Source organism: Drosophila nasuta, chromosome X (assembly GCF_023558535.2).
Source record: "Drosophila nasuta strain 15112-1781.00 chromosome X, ASM2355853v1, whole genome shotgun sequence".
Classification (NCBI taxonomy): domain Eukaryota; kingdom Metazoa; phylum Arthropoda; class Insecta; order Diptera; family Drosophilidae; genus Drosophila; species Drosophila nasuta.
This window is the reverse complement of record NC_083459.1, coordinates 26,185,443-26,201,793: the sequence shown is the minus strand read 5'-3', so window position 1 is coordinate 26,201,793 and position 16,351 is coordinate 26,185,443. Positions and strand designations below refer to the sequence as shown.

General features: G+C 35.8%; 2 long non-coding RNA genes across 4 annotated transcripts; both read right to left on the bottom strand.

Moving 5' to 3' along the window:
- Positions 1-1,429: 1,429 nt before the first annotated feature.
- Positions 1,430-2,575, bottom strand: LOC132797177 (uncharacterized). Of its 2 annotated transcripts, none has more exons than XR_009633634.1 (5): positions 2,462-2,575; positions 2,155-2,377; positions 1,788-2,088; positions 1,554-1,713; positions 1,430-1,495 (listed from the first exon to the last, which is right to left on the bottom strand). It is a non-coding gene; the product is annotated as an uncharacterized LOC132797177 (long non-coding RNA). The 2 variants fall into 2 exon arrangements; XR_009633633.1 differs by having other exon boundaries at positions 1,788-2,048.
- A 10,485-nt stretch (positions 2,576-13,060) lies between these two features.
- Positions 13,061-14,665, bottom strand: LOC132796324 (uncharacterized). 2 transcript variants are annotated; one of them, XR_009633548.1, is made up of 3 exons: positions 14,110-14,584; positions 13,854-14,049; positions 13,061-13,169 (listed from the first exon to the last, which is right to left on the bottom strand). It is a non-coding gene; the product is annotated as an uncharacterized LOC132796324 (long non-coding RNA). The 2 variants fall into 2 exon arrangements; XR_009633547.1 differs by lacking the exon at positions 13,061-13,169 and adding an exon at positions 14,595-14,665 and having other exon boundaries at positions 13,622-14,049; positions 14,110-14,535.
- Positions 14,666-16,351: the final 1,686 nt, after the last annotated feature.

Here is a 16,351-nt window from a genome sequence, read left to right as displayed (position 1 = left end):
CAATTGCTGCTAATGCTCTCGTTGCCAACATATGTTTTGGCCAAATGTTGTCATAAATTTGAAGTCACCCAGCGACGAGGACAACAACAAGGACAAGCAAAAGGACCGATGAGAGGATGAGCTGACGATGCTGCAGACAAAGTGCAAAGAAACAATGTGCAGTGCCAAACATCAGCAGCAGCAGCAGCAGCGTCGGCAGCAACAAAGGAAATGAGTGCGGTTGTCGTCTGGCAGCAGGACGAAAACGAAAACGAGAACGAGAACAAGGACTACGACTAAGGCTCAAGCTCATTCATGGAGCAGACAGAGCTTGGCAAAAAGTTGGCAAATGATCTGGCAGAAATCAGGGCCGCTTAAGTCCAGTGCAACCCCCTCTCTCTATCTGTCTGTCTATCTGTCTGTCCAACCCTGCCCGCTGTCCAGCCCTGGTTAGCTTCAACTAAAGCCCTGAACTGGGCATCATGCAAAGCGATTAGAGTCGGAGACTCGACACACAGCAGACGGGAGCAATCAGGCAAAGTGCCTGCTGCCTGTTGTCCACTGTGTTGGTCACGTTGCACCTGCCACAAAGAGCGAGGGAGAGAAAGAGAGGGAGTTAGTGTGCGAGAGGGAGAGAACAAACGCACACACAGGCAGCTAAAATAATTGCATAATTTGCATATTATTTTCTGCTAAACATGCAAAAAGCGCCGCGGCAACAACCTGTGTGTGTGTGTGTTTGTGTGTGTGGCGCATTGGGAATGCATGTTGCACACACACACACACACATTAAGTGCAAAGTGTAAATAAGCAACTCAGCATAAATCGTGATTACAACATTTTGTGTATGTGCGGATATTTGCGGACTTGCTTTTGTGGTTTTAATTTAATTAATATTTTTTTTTACACTCTCTCTCTCTCTGGCTGTCTCCTTATTGCTGTCTTGCCTTTGAGCACCTAAAAGGGTTCGAAACGGGGCGTGGCAAGTGCGTAGCACTTTTGTCAATTAGTCGCAAGCGTTTTCAATGGCGTTGCTAATGAGCTGATAATTGAAATGTACACACGCAAATTTGCCAGACAAACACACACACACACACATACAGCATATTATTATGATTATGAGTGCATTCACACTTCATTCACAAACAACAACATCATCATCATCGTCACAAAACATTCATCAAATTGCCAAAAGGAAATTCGAATTTGAATTGATTACACTCCATTCTCTTCTCTAATTGGAACAAGTGCCGCATTCTCAAAGACTCGACTTGACTTGTTAGTTTAACAATGTAAACATTAGTTAAATAATATTGATTATTAAAGCATTGCTCACCCTTTTTTTCAATAGCTGAAGCATGGCGATATGTTAATCTGCTTCAAAATGTCGTATAAGAATCCAATTGAATGTTGAAAGTTCATATTGTTTTGTTCACTTTTAAGGCTTGATTGTTCATTCACTTGTTCGTTATTAAACATGAAATTGTATTCCACTTTTGAATGTATCATCATTTTTCTGTAAGCAAAGGACATTGATTAGCTTGGTTATTCTTCAATTGGAAGGATCATAATACTTTAGCAGCTGAATTGCCTATAAGAAACCATTTCGAATAAGCATAGAATAAGCTTTCTTGTTGGTCAACACTTTTTCGAGACACAGTTTGTTTCACATTTTAAGCATTCTAATTTGATTTGCGTTGTTGAAACAAGCGTTTCCAGTTTAATATAATTCCCCTATTGAAAAATACAAATTAGTAAAAATAAGTGTTCAGTATCTGAAATTCTTAATTTTTATGTCTCAAACTTACTTGTGATTGTGCAAATTTCCAGCATGGTAAATTTCCTGTTAGTTCCACATTTTGATTATAAGAATCAATTGAATTGTTGTTTACAATTCATTTTATCCTAAGCGCCTTATTAAACTTTCCAATTGTTCTGTTTACTTCGCTTTGTGGCATTATTAATTGTTAATACAGCTCTCAAGCTTTCAATAATCCATCGACGCTTATAAGAATCAATTTACTTCTTGTTTTGTAATTATCCAATTCGATTATTGTTCACATATTCGGCTATCAGAAACGAAAACAGTTAATTGGGCTTAGCCATTCTCTAATTGAATGTTAGTTGACCAAGATAAATATTTGTTATAATTAATGATATTATTGTATTGCTCACCATTATTTGTTGTATAATACGTTAAATGGTGTTGCACTTGTTGGTTTTCAATAGCACTTGCACTTTCTCTGTTGCTGTCTCACTCTTACAACCAACTTTGCTATCACTTGCTCCAAAATTGCGCTTGTTATGACGTCATACTTGCAATTTTCTACGCCTGCTTTTTCTGCTTCTTCTTCCATGCGACATTTTGGCGCTTCTCTGCGCAAATTTCTAAGCGCTCCTGTGCACAGCTGTGGTCAGAAAAACTCTGTCCGCAATATTACCAATGCTAAAGTGTTTTTTATATGCATTTACAGCTACTCACCTTAACAACAACAAAAGAAGATGCGCAGGAACACATTTACTATAATTTTTTCACAATTTAAAAATTAATTGTTGAATTTGCATTTTTTCCACGAAACGGCGACGCCGCACAGCTGTTGATCGCAAACATATCGATATATCGATATTACACGTACAGCGATATACATACAAGTGCTGCCCATAAATATGCAGGAAACCACAATTTAGCAAAATATATAAATAGAAACGAAAAAAAAACAACAACAAATAATTGCATTAAATAACTTTGCTTTTAAGTGCGAAGTATGTTTGAATACATTTATCGATGCTAATCGATCGCGGCATCGATGCCACTCAACCAATTATGTGCAGCATTGCCCAACACTGCAAACTGCAGTGGCAGTTAAAAAGTTTTTTTTTTTTGTTTGTGGATGTGTGTTAGTTTTCGCAATAAACGCGCGCGTGTGTAAAATGAACTGCTGATTGCTGATTAGTAGTGCATGTAAGTATATATACTTTGTATGTGCATATCTATAAATCAGGGCACGATTTCGCGACTAAGCTAATGCGTACATTGCATATTTGCACCCAAAAACGCTGAACGCAACGTACGTTACATACATACATACACATTCATCCTCATGTGTACATATGTATGTATGTATGTAGGTATGTGTGAAATGTGTTTGCTTTTGGGAAGTTGGCATTTTGTTGCATTTTATTGGGTCTTCATTGGCGGTGGTGGGCAACAATGCGGTTATGTAATATAGTGCAAATATTGCGTAACACTTGGATAAATAAATTTTAGCTATGCAGCTATCTATGTATGTATGTGTGAGTGTTGGAAAATGCAAACGTGCAAAATCGCATTAAATGAGCATTAGAGCGCATTGTTGATTCTGTGTGCATGCCATCCATCCACCCATCCCTCTCTCTCTCTCTCTCTCACTCTCATTCGCGCTGGCATTGCTTGCGGCGCCATTTGCAAAATTTCAATTTTTGAAATTTTCTGCTGCTTCTTTGGTTTTTGCTTTCAGCTGTTTTCGCGTTTTGGACTTTGATCTTCAAGCTGAGTGACCGCGACGCTGCGGGTCAAAGTTCAGCGCGTTATTCGCGCGGTGCGGCACTTCAATAAATTAATTTAAAGTTTAATTAAAAAATTGGTCTTTATTTTCAATTAGGACAAACTTGCCTTTACGCGTCCTACACTCCTATTGGCATCTCGCTCGCTCACACTTCACTCTATGCATCTCGTTCTGGCCGCTTGTCGCCTCATTGCCCTTTGCTTTGCACTTAAAGTGGCCACGCCCCCCTCTATCCCCCTTCCCCTTCTCTGCCGCCCCCGTCGCCTGAGCGCCCGCTTCTTCTTAATTAATTAAGCAAATTAAATTTATGCATGGGCCAACAACAGCAGTGAAAGAGGAAGAGCAAGAGCAAGAGCATGGCACAATAATTATCAATAAAGCTGCCGTTTCTACCTTTTTTTTTTGTAGTAGTTGTTGTTGTTGTTGCTCTTTCTTGTTGCGGGGCAGCAACGAAAAGGGGCAAGGAGGGGAGAGGAGAGCAGCTGTAGCTGTGGCACAACAATGGCTATTAACTTACATTACCCAACAAGTGCGACGGGTGACGGAGAGGGGGAGGTGGAGGGGCTGCCGTTTCGGGCCACTCACGTAAAAGAAACATTAACGCGCCATCTCTGGTGACCCTCCATTCGCCCCGCCCCCGCCCCCGCCCCGCCCTCTCCTTGAACAAAACGCCGCACGCTCGCTTGCTCCCAAAGCTTGTTAGCCATCCAGCGCAAGGAGTCCAAGGAAGCCATCGCAGGCACGTGACCTGGACCAAAGCACAGAGAACTAACAGCTCCTTCTTCGGCTGCTTCTTCTTCTTCTTCATCGGGTGTCGCCATGTTGCATGCAAAAGAGGCAAAGGCCAAAAAGGTGAAAAAGACGCAGCTCAAAGCTCCAGTTGACTCTCCCTCTCTCTCTCTCTCTCTTCACCTCTCCTCTGCTCTGGCTGCATATCCTCAGCTTATCTTCGCCTTCCTTCGGGTGATGTGGTTCATATGCCACATGCCACATGCCACTGATGTTGCCACAGTGGCGTTGTCCAGCAGGCGAATCTCGATTTCTGCTGACTCTTTGTCTATATCTTCTATTCCTCTGAACAGACTTTAGCACTTCATTATGTTTTTAAAAGTTCTCTAAATTCGAAATTATATCTTTAATTGAATATCTTCGTGATGTCCAAAGTTACATATTTCGGAACTACAATCTTTAGCTCTTTCAATATATATAGAACTATATATCTTTTAGATTGTTTCCACACTGAACAAAAAAATGTTCTAAAATCAAGATGTTGTTCCAAAAAGTGCGACAACAACATAAATCTTGATTTCAAGAACATTTGATATAAGATCCCAGTTTTTATTACTCACAAGATCTTATTAGAATAAGGTTGTAATGTAATTAGCGCATTCAAGTTTCTTCAGTTGTAATTGGTTTTCATTAATAGTATATTTCATAATAATATTTTCACTTCCGCTTCACTTTTTATCTCTAAAAACCTTGTTCCAAATTGTATACTGTTTATTATCGCTGAACCCAGGACCTTTTCTTTTGTAGACTATGAAGAATAATTTTCGACAGCTCGTCTAAATAAAATACGATCGAAAACACTCAAAGCTAGATAAAAACTATTTATGAATTTCGATGAGTTGCATAATTTTATAATCAAAATCTATTATTTTGGGTCTTATTTTGAGAATTTGGCATTTGGTAAACTGATGCTTTTAGTTTTATGAATTTGTTCTCTAATTGGTTTTATATTAAGACCACAATTTATAAAACGCATGTTCTTGATCTGTATCTATTGAGTTCATTAGTGTTTGATGTATCCCATAAGACTTCAACTTAACTGTTAATATCGTAATAGCTGCACTTTATTTCATAAACTTCGCTCCAATTGTATTCTGTTTATAATCTTTGAATTATATTTTATATTCTATTTTATTTTTTCCCATTCTATTCTATTCTATATGTTTTTATTCCTAATCTAATCTATTCTATTCTATATATTTTTATTCTACTCCATTCTATTCTATATATTTTTATTCTATTTTATTCTATTCTATTCCATTCTATCCTATTCTATTCTTTTCTATTTTATATATTTCTATTTCTATTCTATTCTATTCTATTCTATTCTATTCTATTCTATTCTATTCTATTCTATTCTATTCTATTCTATTCTATTCTATTCTATTCTATTCTATTCTATTCTATTCTATTCTATTCTATTCTATTCTATTCTATTCTATTCTATTCTATTCTATTCTATTCTATTCTATTCTATTCTATTCTATTCTATTCTATTCTATTCTATTCTATTCTATTCTATTCTATTCTATTCTATTCTATTCTATTCTATTCTATTCTATTCTATTCTATTCTATTCTATTCTATTCTATTCTATTCTATTCTATTCTATTCTATTCTATTCTATTCTATTCTATTCTATTCTATTCTATTCTATTCTATTCTATTCTATTCTATTCTATTCTATTCTATTCTATTCTATTCTATTCTATTCTATTCTATTCTATTCTATTCTATTCTATTCTATACTATTTTATTCTATTCTATTCTATTCTATTCTATTCTATTCTATTCTATTCCATTCTAATCTATTATATTTTATCCCATTCTATTCTATTCTATTCTATACTATTTTATTCTATTCTATATATTTTATTTTATTCTATTTTATTCTATATTCTATTCTGTATATTTTTATTTTATTCTATTTTATTCTATTCTATTCCATTCTATTCTATTCCATTCTATTCTATTCTATTCTATTCCATTCTATTATATTATATTCTATACTATTCTAATCTTTAGTAGTTTCTTCTCAATATATTCGTTATTTTTGCACTTCCTACTCAACTCGAAACTCGTTTGGAAAGTGACGCAAAGACATGAAAATTGCTGTTCATAATATTTGCAGCGATGTCAAGTGCCTAATTGGGCAACAGTATGAGCATCCCTTTTGCTAGCGACGTCTGTGCAACGTGCAACGTGCTGCATGTGGCAACAAGCTGAACTTTGGTCTTTCGTGTCCATTAAAGTGTCTCAGGTAACAAGGAAGAGAGTGAAATAGAGAGAGAGAGAGGGAGGAAGAGGGAGAGGGAGAGAGCAGCAAAGTCTAGAGAGGGCAAAACAGTCGAGCGGGACAACTTAATTTCCGCCTAGATTTCAATAATAATAACAAGAGGAGGTTCTTCTTCTTCTTCTTCTACTTCCTTCGTTCCCACCATGAATGCATTTTAAAATATTCATAAACGAAGGCAACAAGAGTCGAGTGTGTGTGTGTGTGATAAGTGTCATGGGAGGCAAAGCTGCTGAGGTCGAAAGGTTTTTGCATCGTGATGCACTAATTGCAGCCACGCCCCCTTCTTCGCACGCAAAGTGGGTGAAATCGATGACAACCGGGAGTGAAGGGAAAAGGAAAACAAAAAGGAAAAGGCAAAGGAGGAGTAGAAATTGTAACTGCGGAGCGAGAAAATAACAAAAAGCGAAGCTTGGCAAAAAGGTCGCTGCTTCGTTTTGCTTGAAGCTTCATGCTCCACACACACACACACACACACTTGCAACTTCAGCTGCTGCTTCTTCTTCTGCTGCTTCTGCTGCTGTCAGTTGTAATAAACGTCCAAGTCGCACCTAAAGTACCCGCGCCTCGCCCTTTGCCCCGCATCCGCTTAACAACTGGCAGCAGCAATTAGAAAATGTTACCAACTTAGAAATGCGTGGCGCCTGACTAAATGGACGTTAATGGCCAGCTGCTGGCAACCAACTAATAGCACCAACAACAACAACAACAACAACAGCAACAACAACGACAATAATAAAATTATCGCTATGGCTCCCGGACCCCATTTCCATCATGACAGCCCTTTTTAGAATTGCTCATACGCCCAGGTGGACCAAACAAACACACACACACAGTGAGAGTGGGAAAGAGATAGTAGAAAAAGAGGAAAACGGAAGAGGAGGAGCAGGAGGAGGAGGAGGAGGCTAGGCACATTAAAATTAAATTGCAAATTAAACATCAAAGTAGTTCATGGGCAAAATAGTGAAATGAGTTCATAATCGGATTTGACGACTTGTGAAATGGTTTTAAATGACGATCGCACACACACAGAGTCCAAAAGGGTTGTATTGGAGTTCCACAACTCGGGAGTTGGAGTTGGAGTTGGAGCTGCAAATGATTGTGCTGATGGCAGCATAAGCTCCTAATGAATGCCCATGCATACAAAGAAACTACGCACTGTTTTGTCCCTCGACAATTCCCCATTTAAATTGCTCCACGTTTTATTTGGTATCTTTATCTTTTGACTCTTTTGTGCTCGTTTAGAGAAATCAATCTGAAACAAATTATTTTAAGGGCCTCGTTTTTTGAAATGAACAAAAGAATATACCAAAAATATACTGTTTGGTATATTTTAGTATATTTTCGGTATATTTATTATTTGGTATCTTTAACTTTTGACTCTTTTGTGCTCATTTAGAGAAATCAATACAAAACAAATTATTTTAAGGGCCTCGTTTTTTGAAATGAAGAAAAGAATATACCAAAAATATACTGTTTGATATATTTTAGTATATTTTCGGTATATTTATTATTTGGTATCTTTATCTTTTGACTCTTTTGTGCTCATTTAGAGAAATCAATCTGAAACAAATTATTTTAAGGGCCTCGTTTTTGGAAATGAACTAAAGAATATACCAAAAATATACTATTTGGTATATTTTCGGTATATTTATAGTATTCAAATTCATTCTAAATTAGATTAAAAAAAACTTCATTGCAAGTTTGAGTACGCAGCAATTAAATTAGCGTTTGGTATGTAGTATATATTAGTATATTTTCGGTATATTAATAGTTATTGATATTCCCATTTAAATCGCTCCACGTTTTATTTGGTATCTTTATCTTTCGACCCTTTTGTGCTAATTTCGTAAAATCAATCTGAGCAAATTATTTTAAGGGCCTCGTTTTTAAATTGAACAAAAGAATATACCAAAAATATACTGTTTGTTATATTTTAGTATATTTTTGGCATATTAATAGTATTCAAATTCATTCTAAATTAGATTAAAAAAAACTTCATTTTCGGTATATTTATAATTCTTGATATTCCCATGTAAATTGCTTCTCGTTTCGACTCTTTTGTGCTCATTGAACGAAGTCAATCATAAACAACTTTGTTTTAATGAACAAAATATACCATTTGGTATATTTTAGTAAATTTGTAGTAAATTAATAGTTTTAAAATTGAGTTTAGGTAGCTTTGAGTTCGCTAAAATTGAAATAGCGTTTGGTATATTTTAGTATATTTCGGTATATTAATAGCCGTAGAGCTCTTTATAAGAAATTGGTTTCAAATTACTTAAGTTTGTCTTTGAGTTCGCAGGAAATTAAAAAGCGTTTGGTATATTTTAGTGGATATTCGGTATATTAGAAATCTTCCAATTCTTTACGAATAGTTTGGCTTTTTAGTTTACTTTAAGGAATTAAAAAAGTGAATTGGAAAATCGTATTTTTTAATTGTTTGCTTCGCTTTTATTATAGAAGTAGAAAATAATTATTTCTATTATCTTTATTTTCTAGTTTTCATATACAACGAGAAGAATACTATTATTATTTGTTTCATAATGATATTTATTGATTATTATTAAATTTTATGATTTTATATATTTTTATTATAATAAATAACTTAATTATTTGTATTGGAATTAATATTTATCTATTATAATTGCAGTTAAATTTTTTTTATGATTTCTAGACATTTTTATTATTAGATTTACTATAATAAATAATTGTACTTTTTCTTGATGATAATGATTTTATTAACTTATTGTTTTGTATTACCTATTAACTATTTACTGTTTATTCCAATTCCAACTATCATTATAAAGTTTTTGCGCAGTGTATTCGCACTTTGCATTTGTATTTCGCACTTCAATGACTTTGTTGAGTGCTGGACGGGGAACAGTTCGGTCAGTGGCAACCAGGGAAGGGATTGGAGATGGAGATGGAGTTGGAGTTGATGGGTAGGAGGAGGAGGGGTAGCAAGAGGTTTATGCGTACACTTTTGATGGAGTGACACCTTCACTTGGTTACACGCTTTTGCCCCGTGATGAGCATTTGGTTGTTGCTGCCATTGCCGCTGATGCGGCTGCGTTTGCAATTTTGTTGCTGCCAACGCTCTTTTAATACCCGGCATCTCCACGGGGTTAAAGGGTAGTATTGCACCCAGAAAAAAAGAACAGTTTTGATTTCCTAAACTTAACATATTTCTCAAGTTCTTCAGTTCTACAAACACTTCAAGAATTTAAAGTTAACTTTTTTGTTAAATTGCAAATTAAACATCAAAGTAGTTCATGAGCTAAATAGTGAAATGAGCTCAAAAGAAAGAAAAAATAAAAAAATTAGTTTTAAATGAAGATTTGTTTTATTATTGTCATTTCTTTTTTAAACAGCTTTTACTTGATTTCATATTTTATGCATTGCAAATTTTAATTTTCCAGTTGTTAATTTGATTGAAAATTATTTTCTTGGCAATTTGATTTTTGGTTGTGAATTTGATTTCAGTTCCTTGCAAATTTTGATTTATTTATTTCATTCCAAATCATTTGGTTATATATTCTTTTTCTGTTCTTTATTGACTTTTCTATTGACTTAGAACATTTTTGTCTGCTTTGATTGATTCCAATTAAATATAATTATTTTTATTCATAGTTTGATTTCAAGTTCGTTTCTAATTTCATTTTAATTTTTGACACATTTGATTTTTAACTAATAAATTTAATTGGAAATTTCCACTTGCTAATTTCAGTAAATGAAACGAAATGAATTTTATTATTATTTTATTTTTTCTTGTTAATCAATTAATTTAATTTGAATTTGTTTATTTCTTATTCTTTTTTATACACATTTTTATTTTCTATAACTTTCTTGTATAATTAATAAATACATTAGTTAGTTTTAATCAATTAAATGAAATAATTTTTGTATTTCAGGTATTTCGCAGTCAAGTCTACTCGTAATTTAGCTTTCTAATTTGTTGTAGTTGCTGCTGCTATTTTAGTTGTTAAAGTTAGAGTAGTTGTTGTTGTTGTTGTTGTTGCTGCCACCGCCAATAAACATTAAAAACAGGCAGCAAGGCATTGAGCGCTGTGAAACAAACGAATTCTTCAAAAATCAATAGCGAGAAGCAGCAACAACACGCACTCTTCTAAGTGCGAGTGTGTGTGTGTGTGTGTGTGTAGGTGTGTGTGTGTGTGTGTGTGTGTAGGTGTGTGTGTGTGTGTTGGGTTTCGGTGTTTGGCTTCGCTGATGTTGTCAGCTTTTCGGTGGCTACAGCGGTCACAGCTTCAACTCTCTCTCTCGCTCTCTCTTTCTTTCTCTCCCTCTCTCCCTCTTCCCCTCTTTCTCTCTCTGCGTCTCTCGTCTGCTGGCTGCGGCCTGTTCCAGCGGTTGACTGACGCGTATGCGTTATTAAATCTGCATATGTGTGTGTGCTGCTCTGTGTGTGTGTGTGTGTGTGTGTGTGTATAGATATGTATGTGTGTGTGTGTGCTGTGTCTATGTCTATGCGTGCGCTGCTGACAGCAATTTGCGTATCAATATGGGCACATAATGCTTCGAAAATGATTTCAAAAATTTGCATTTAAATTAAAAATTATATTTGCAACACAAACAGACGTTTCACAGCGGGGCAGACGGGGGGCGGAGGGGGGGTTCTCCAAGGCACATGTAGTGCGATGACAACAATAACAACAACAACAACAACAACAGTTGGCAAAAAATGCAAATTTTGCAAATTTTAGCTAAAAATTTAGCCATTAGTTGTTTCAACGTGCGTTGCGCATACGCAACGTAGGCTCGTCTCTCCTCTATCTGTCTGTCTGTCTGTCTGTCTGTCTGTCTCTCTATCTGTTCGTCTGTTGCTGATGTCCGCACACCTGCGAACGCTTCCCCCTCCTCCCCACCACTACCCTCTCTGAAAATGTTAGTGCTACTCGGCAAAAGTCTCTTGTGCATATGTCAGCTGGTATCTGTGTGTGAGTGTGTGTGTGTGCGTGTGTGTGCCACGCCCCTTTTGACCGCCCAGCCCAACCGCCGACAACGCATTGGATTGCCTCCCTGGCGAAAAGCCTGTCACAATGCTGCGGCTTGCATAGCTTCTGTTTTTGATTAGGCAACCGGCAACCGGCAACAGAAGCAGCAAGAATAGCAACAACGCGTTGCCACATTCGTGTTGCAACAACAACAACAACAGCAACAAACGCGACCACAAAACCTTGCTGTGTGATCTTGCAACAAAAGCTTCATATGCATAACATATTTATGCATTTCGCTCTTTATTAGCTGCTGCTCGATTTGCTTCACATAATTAAATGCTTCTATATCAAAGATACGCATTAGATAATCTATTAATCATGAAGTTGACAAACTGAAGCACATATTTAATTGCCTGTATGATGTGTGTTCTTTTTTTTAGACCTGTTCCCTACAGAAAAACAAGTAAAAAAGTTACAGTCGAGTGTGCTCGACTGTGAGATACCCGCTACCCATTTTTAATAAAGACAAAATATTGCGGTATTATTTTTAAAATATACCGAAAATACTACAAAAAATACTAAAAATATACCGAGCGGAATATTTGGTATATCGATATGGTACCACATTCAAAATATACCAGATATTCGGATAAAGCAAAAAGAAGGCGTTTTTGCCCATACAAAAGTATTTCTCTAATAACTTCCACAATTTTTATCTTATTGCAACCAAATTTTCAGGAATCACAACTACTATAGTTATCATTGTATATACCAAAATTCGCTCTAGCTTTAAAATTACGCTTGTTAGTCGATTTTTTTGATTTGCAGGGGCGGAAGTGGGCGTAGCAAAAATTTGAAACAAGCTTGATCTGCGTGCAAACATAACAAATGCTGTCGAAAAAAAATTAAAGTTCTATCTCTTATAGTCTCTGAGATCATAGTCTCTGAGATCTAGGTGTTCATACGGACAGACGGACAGACGGACATGGCTAGATCGTCTAGGCTGTTGACGCTGATCAAGAATATATATACTTTATAGGGTCGGAGATGCCTCCTTCTACCTGTTACATACATTTCCTGCCGGCACAAAGTTATAATACCCTTCTACCCTATGGGTATAGCGGGTATAATAATAAGTAAAAAAGTTCTCTTAAGCCATTTTACCAAATGAACAAGACTCTTCATAAAGATAAATGCTTAACTTTTATGCTAAACCGGGATAAAAAGCTAGTCAATATTAAAGTATATGAATGCTTCATATTATTTTAGAATTGATTTTATTTGTTTTTTTACGCTTCGTATATTTTTCAAGTTGTGAAAAGCAAATACAAAATGCCAGTGAAAGAAGATTTATTACTCATATGTGAATTCATATATTTGAATTAATAAATCAACATTTTTCATTGTACTCTGTAAACCTTAAAATGACATTTTCGTTTTGTATTTTATTATTTTCTTATTATAATATTATATTTATAATTTCATTGTGCTTGAACAGGTCTCACACAGTCAACACCTGACTCTAATTTTCTTATTTGAACTTCCTTTTAATATTTCTTTCCGTCGCATTTGTAGCAATCAAACGTTCGCAAGCGTTGGAGACTTCTGTAAATGAATCAAGAACTATTCATTATAGCAAACTTTATAAAATATACCCTGTAAATTATGAAGAGCATGCAAATAAGGATTTAAGACTTGTTTACTTCTTTTTGTGCCTCTAATGCGCGGATTTATTGAACTTATAGTGTATTATGTTCAGGTATACCCTCTAAATTAGCTGCTGAGAAGCAGTAAAATAAACACTTTATTTAGTATGCTGAAGCATATTTAATGACTTAGTATACTCTGTAGATATTAAGAGACAACAAGTGGCATGCTAAAAGATTACCTTATTTTTATTTGGCATTATTTAATGTGCTATAAACTTTATTTTCCCAGACCTCGAAAATTACTTTAAAAGAGTTTTCAATTGACTTGTGTTTAACGCGACTTTTGTCTTAAAACAATTGCTATATGAATTTGGTAGTGTTGTTAATACCAAAATATAGTATTAAAAAATACTATAAACTACTTACAGAATGAAGTAAATTTGCAGAATTTTAAAAGTCGTAAACCAAAAGTAAGCGATTAACTTTTTAATAAACATTACACACATCTTTCTCCTTAACTATAAGGTATACCTAAAAATACCAAAGGGTAGGGTATTTGAAATTCGTTGCCAGCAGCTGAACAAAGTTTAATTGTTCGTATTTTATTTTGGCAAATGTTTCTAGAGCAAATGACACTCACTCGAACTGAAACTGGGCGCCGAATGCAGGAATGAACGAGTTGCGAGTTGTGAGTTTGAGTTTGAGTTTCGAGTTGGACTTGCGACTGCGGCTATTCGTTTGTCATTGTCTATTGTGGCTGCACCTGCCCCTCTCTCCCTCTCTTAGACAAGAGAGTTGAGTATTTGTTCAGCGTCCGACTGTCGTCTGCTCTGCGGCTGTAAATGAAGTTGTGTTTTAATTAAAATTCCAGACTTTATTTCTGTAATTATATTAACTCGCTGTTCGAATTCGCTGTGCGAAAACGGAAACTCGAGGCTTTGGCTCTGACTCTCGGACTCCGACTCGGACTCGGACGCTTGCCACTCGATCGATCTATGGGTGGGTGCAACGTTTTGTGGCAGCGGCAACAATAAGGAAAAGATAAAACCATTAACGGTGAAGAAGCCGAAGAAATGTGGAAAACGTGGCAAAGGCATGCGGCAACTGTGACGCCCACAGACGTCCACACAGAGTGCCACAGCAGCAACAGCAGCAGCAGCCCCAACTGGGCCATCACAGGACGATTTCCAACTTCATATCCAGCTGCTTCGTCTTCTCTTTCCCTTTGCCCCTTTCCTTCGCTTTTGCGTCCATCTCGCATCCTGCTGTGTCCTCATTGGCATTGGCATCTTCGTGTGCTGCTTCTGCTGTTGTCCTGCCGCCTGCAAATGGTGTTAAAATTAATTTAATTGAATGTGAAATGAAATTTGTTTTGACACACAACCAACACACACACACACACACACCGAGAGAGAGAGAGAGAGAGAGAGAGACACACACATTCGTTCGTACTGAAGTTGTAGATGAGAGAACTCGCCTGGATTGCTGTGAATTCCTTGGCTGCCTTTGAATGCCGTTCTTATTGTTTCCCTATCGCAAGCATCGTCGAAACAATTCACTGCCTCATTGCAAAAGTCCTTTTCCCCTCACCCACCCCCTGGGCTGCATTTTGAAGTGAAAGATGCCTTCAATGTGCGGCGAGAATGTGTGGGGAATACTTTAGATACTATCTACAGCCTCAATTGTTAATCGTCGTTGGCCTAATGAACATCCATCCCTTTAAAGCGCCTCAATTGAACACCAGCATCATCGCTTCCATGACGTTCACACATTATCGATAACTATTTGCATATTTAATAGGGCTGCCAACTTGTTTTCTGGTGCGATAAAAATGCAAAGTGAAAATGGTATTTGTTAATCCAATGCAAATGCTGCAGCTCATGGGTAATAAGAAAAGTTAACGTTTTTTACTTCAGCTAAGCTAACTCTTATTTAAATAGCGCTGCCAACTTGCTGAACAAAATTCAAATGAAATACTTTTTTGTATGGACTGAGAATAAAAAAGGTATATAAATATTTGTGCTAATTTGTTGACTTTTATTCACAAATATGAACAGCGCTGCCAACTTGTTTAACAGAATTAGAAGAAATTAGTCTAATTTTGTACTGTGCTTAAAAATACTATTATAAATATTTGAGCTAATTTGTCAAAACTAATACACATTCTGATTCATCTTCAATCGAATACTCAAGGCGTAAGAAATTTAGTAAAGCTGCCAACTTGTCGCAAATTATTGTTTCTTCAGCTCAGGAATAATACCAAAGGATTTTGTCTTTAACAAAGCTGCCATAATTTTTCACTCCAGCTATGCCAACTCGTATTCACACAATAGAACAGCGCTGCCAACTTGCTTAACAAATTAAAATTAATGAGTCTAGTTTTTGGACTGTACTTAAGAATAATACTCGTATAAGAAATATTTGAGCTAATCTTTGAAAGCTAATTTTAATCGTAATAAATTTTAAATTAAATACTAAAGCTAGAAATTTAGTAGAGCTGCCAACTTGTTGCAATTTATTGTAGTCTGTTCATTAACAATTTGAATATGCTACTTTTAAAAGTTCGTTAGTGCATTGTTAATTGCCAGATAATGTTTTTAAGTCGAGGTATTTATTTGCTCGCGGACTTAACTACCTTTATCTCGTTTCGCTGAGTTCCACGAAATCTTTTTCCATTTGCACTTAATAAATTTCCATTTGGAATCCATCGTGAATCTGTCATTTTGTCTTCTTCAGTCTCAGACAGTTTTCCCTTTTGAACATTTTGTTGCATTCGTATTTTTTTTATTTTTGCCAGCTTTATGTTAATTGAAAACCAATTCGCTGGCAAACAAAAAAAAAAAAAGAGAAACTGAAATGAAATGAAATGAAATGAAAAAGGGAATGGAAAATGCGATGTGCGTCCTTTTCAATTGTCTCCCATGCTGTTCGCTGTTGAGAAAGAGCAAGAGTGGCCAGAACAAACAGACTCTGGACATTTGAAATTGATAGATAAACAAATTGTATATACGATACGCATGGGCTTATAGTGCTAGTATATATTCTATATAGGAATATATATATATATATATATTTATATATCAATATATTTCTTTTTTTGTCTTTGGTTTTTGTTGTGTTTGTTTTTTGTTATTGACT